The 4,024-nt window shown below is 46.7% G+C and overlaps 1 pseudogene; it reads right to left on the bottom strand.

Moving 5' to 3' along the window:
- Nucleotides 1-895: 895 nt before the first annotated feature.
- LOC147123170 (mitochondrial import receptor subunit TOM22 homolog pseudogene) lies at nt 896-3,773 on the bottom strand (annotated as a pseudogene).
- Between the last annotated feature and the right edge of the window lie 251 nt (nt 3,774-4,024).

Below are 4,024 nucleotides of genomic sequence, written 5' to 3'. Positions count from 1 at the left end.
GCAATGATGTGTAATCTGCCCAGGCTTCTAAACCCTGCAGACTCAACAGTGATCCACCCAGGCCAGGTCCCCACCTCACCTATCATACTGGGACCTACTTGACACTGATTTCCAAGCAGCCTATGGCCCAGCCATCTCCCGAGTTTGGAGGGAGAGGTCAGGCTGCAGGAAGCAGGCACGTCTCTTACAGTAGTGAGGTGCTGGCCCTCTGCCCGGGCTCTAGGGGCAGCGTTTGCCACCCGTGCCTCACCTGTCCTGAGCCACGGCCGTGCCCAGGTGCCCATCAATTGCCACAGCACTAAGACTGTCTCTCTGTGCCAGAGCCAGTGCAGATTAATATCCCTGAAGTTTTGCAACAATCTCCCGCTCTGTGTCAGCTGAGGGGAGGCACAGACGGATGCAGTGGGTTTGCTCTGCTCCCAAGTTGTGTTCAGTCACAGTGAGCAGGTGCAGCCAAGAACTGGCACAGAGCCAACCCTCACACCTCTCTACTGGGGCACACCTGGGGCCCGAACCTGGCAAAAAACCACCACTACACGCTCAACCAATTGGTGCCCAACATTCCTGAAGGAATGACTCAGACACATGGAGATAGAAGGTGCGTGTGACACACAGGTTGCAGTTCATTAGTAACAGAGCTCTGAGAAAACCCATCGAGCTGCCCCTCCCCCTCCCATGGCTGATACAGCAGATTTTAGTTCAGATTCCCCCCACCCACCAAGACCAGCTGACAGTGCTCACAGACAGGATGTTCAGTGTTTCAGGCTGTCTGATTGGTCCAGAGGTGAACACTGAGGACCAACTCGAGTCTCCATGGTGATGGGTTGCAGACACAGCATCTGTTCATGGTATTAAATCCCCTCCCCCAAAGTACATCAATCCCTTAGCTCCTCTTCTACACCAGCAGTTCCCGCTCGGGGCACCTGATCTGTATTTTCCCTGGAACTGGCGGTGGCAACATTCCCGGCATTCCACCAGACATTCCCGTGTTCAGACTCAGCAGGATCTATCTCGGTTGCTGGATTTGCTGTTGTTCTAGCTGTAGTTTATCAGTTTCAAACACCACCGGAAGTATCCAAGTTTGCTGACGATACAAAGCTTGGTGGAGGACGTGTAAGGGGTGGTGTGTGGGTTCAGTCAGCTTCACCTCTGACTCTCTGAGCGGTTCGAATCGCTCCCACTGCCTTTGGTTCTAGACTTTGGACTTATTTTGGGGTTGTAATGAATTGCAACAGACACCTGGGTTGGTCAAAAAGAATGAAGATCTTTATTTTGAGACAGGAAAATATACAATACAATAAAACTTATACTCCAAAAGGGTGGGGAACACTCGGAATAAGCAAGGGAGAATTACAATATACAAAATCTCTTACCTTCCCAACCCCACTACACTAGCTAGGCTGGAATCCAGAGGACCAGGGAATGCTCACCAAAACGGCTTTCTTGACAGACTGTAGAGGTTTGCGATTTTGGGGTTCTCCTTAGTTGTGGTGGTTGGGGCCTGCCGTACCCCGGACATGGTAGAAGACTGCACCTGCATTGGGTCTTCAGTTTGGGTTTGTCCGCTAATGTGGTTAGTCGCGCACTTTGGATGTATCGGGTAAGTATCCAATTTTCTTTGGTTAGGTTAAAGTCTTTTGTGTCCAAATCTTACCCAGGGGTAAGTAGAGTGGAAACAAGTCTTTGGTTTTGTGAATTTTCGGTGGTTGGTTTCTTGTCGGTCGCGATAGCCCAATATTACCTGGTTGGTGGTAATATTGGTAGTTGTTGGTTTCTGTAGGCCTTCGGTTGCCGCGACTTTGTTCTCCTTCTGTTCCTTCACATCTCCGATGATGATCCGTTGAGCTCTACTGTGCTCTCGCTGCTTGCTGCACTTCGCTGACCTTCTGACGAGCTGACTCCTGAGCTGACTGACCACTGAAAAAGCAGGCCTCAATTATACTAATTTGGGGCCTGGCTTATCTGACTGCCAAATCTCGGGTTTCTTTGTTAAATTTGGCGGGCTCATTATTTTTAATAGGTTTTAAAACTTTAACGAGCTTCGGGGATGGCCCATCTAAACTTAACGAATTTCGGGGATGGTCCACCTAACTCTTAATTTACTTTTAACTGGTTTCGGAATTGCCTTGAAACTAGTTTAAAATGGATAACGTTTGTCAATCTCTTTGATTGGTTTTGGACTGCTGCTTGATTGTTGTATCCTGTAAGGCTATGTTCTTTTCTTTGTGTTGCTGGGGGTATGTACTGTTTTATTCATGTACCTTGGCTCTGTGTTTTTCGGCGGGAACAGGTTTCATTGTCTTTATGTAAAGGCTGAGGTGGCCTAGGACATTCCCAGACTGTCCAATATCCAAACTCGGGGGCCCACCCCACCTTCCCTGTGTCACAGCCTTTTTGCAAGTCTGAACATGCCTTTTAAACCAGCCAAATCTTCCTGGGATTTTTATTTTTAAACCCCTTTGGCCCAATAATTCCTTAAAACAGTCTAAAATCTCTTCCTTCCTTACATTTAGGGAAAATGTGTAATTTAACTCTTTGAATTCTTCTGTTAGGCCCAACCATACATTTTATCCTTTTTACAGATTTCTTCTGTGATGGTCCAAAATCATTTTAAATAAGGTTATTCTTCTGTTTTGGGGTTTTGCAGAATTTTGCGAACCTTACAGATGTAAAGAGCCTGCAAAGTGATATAGACCAGTTAAGTGAGTGTGAAATAAGGTGGCAGATGGAGTATAATGTGAGGAAATGTGAGGTTATTCACTTTGGTAGGAAGAATAGAAAAGCAGAATATTTTTTAAAGGGTGAGAAATGATTAAATGTTGGTGTTCAGAGAGATTTAGGTGTCCTCGTACAGGAAACACAGAATAAGCATGTAGGTGCAACAAGCAATTAGGAAGGCAAATGGCATGTTGGCCTTTATTACTAGGGGGTTAGAGTACAAGAGTAAAGAAGTCTTGCTACAATTGTACAGGGCTTTGGTGAGACTACACCTGGTACAGTTTTGGTCTCCTTATCTCAGGAAGGATATATTTGCCTTAGAAGCGGTTCGACAAAGGCTCCCTACACTAATCCCTGGGATAAGAGTGTTGTCCTATGAGGAGAGATTGAGTAGAGTAGGCCTATACACTTTGGAATTTAGAAGAATGAGAGGAGATCTCATTGAAACATATAAGATTCTGAGGGGGTTGACAGGATAGATGCTGAGAGATTGTTTACCATGGCTGGAGACTTCAGAACTAGGGGCTTAGGCTCAGGATAAGGGGTCAGCCTTTTAAGACTGAGATGAGGAAGAACTTCTTCATTCAGAAGGTTGTGAATCTTTGGAATTCTCTTCCCCAAAGGACTGTGGATGCTCAGTTGTTGAGTGTATTCAAGATTGAGATAGGTAGATTTTTGGACTCTCGGGGAATCAAGGGATATGGGTATAGGGCAGGAAAGTGGAGTGGAGGTCATAGATCAGCCATGATCTTCTTGAATGGCAGAGCAGGTTCAAGGGACCGTATGGCTTACTCCTGCTCCTAATTCTTATGTTCTTATGACCAGGATCATGAAGGACAGGATCCCCACCCACAGAGCTGATAGGGTGAAACTGTAGAATTTCTTGGCCAGCGGCATTAAGCAGTCTTCAGCAAGCCCGACAGCATTTTGCATGTCCTCAGAGAACATATCAGTCATCCCTAAAGTCTTTCTGTGAGGGATTCATCGAGCTCGTCATCATCCTCAATTGCGTCCTCAGCCTCGAACTGCCACTCCAGATTTTGCTGCTCTGCCATCGCCCGCTGCACCACCAGAGTTTGAACCAACGCTTGGGTTTCTTTTTGCAGACCCCTGGAAAGGCTCTATGGACTCCCAGGGGTCTGTGGACCCCAGTTTGAGAACCACTGCTCTAGTCTATCCACATAACTGTAATCCCTCATCCCTGGAATCATTCTCGCAAATTTCTTCTATACTCTCTCCAAAGCCTTCACATCCTTCCGAAAGTGTGGTACCCAGAATTGGACACAATACTCCAGCTGGGGCCGAA

The sequence above is a fragment of the Somniosus microcephalus genome, chromosome 2 (assembly GCF_052327205.1).
Source record: "Somniosus microcephalus isolate GS21.2 chromosome 2, FLI_Smic_1.0, whole genome shotgun sequence".
Classification (NCBI taxonomy): Eukaryota; Metazoa; Chordata; class Chondrichthyes; order Squaliformes; family Somniosidae; genus Somniosus; species Somniosus microcephalus.
This window is presented reverse-complemented; position numbering and strand designations above follow the sequence as displayed.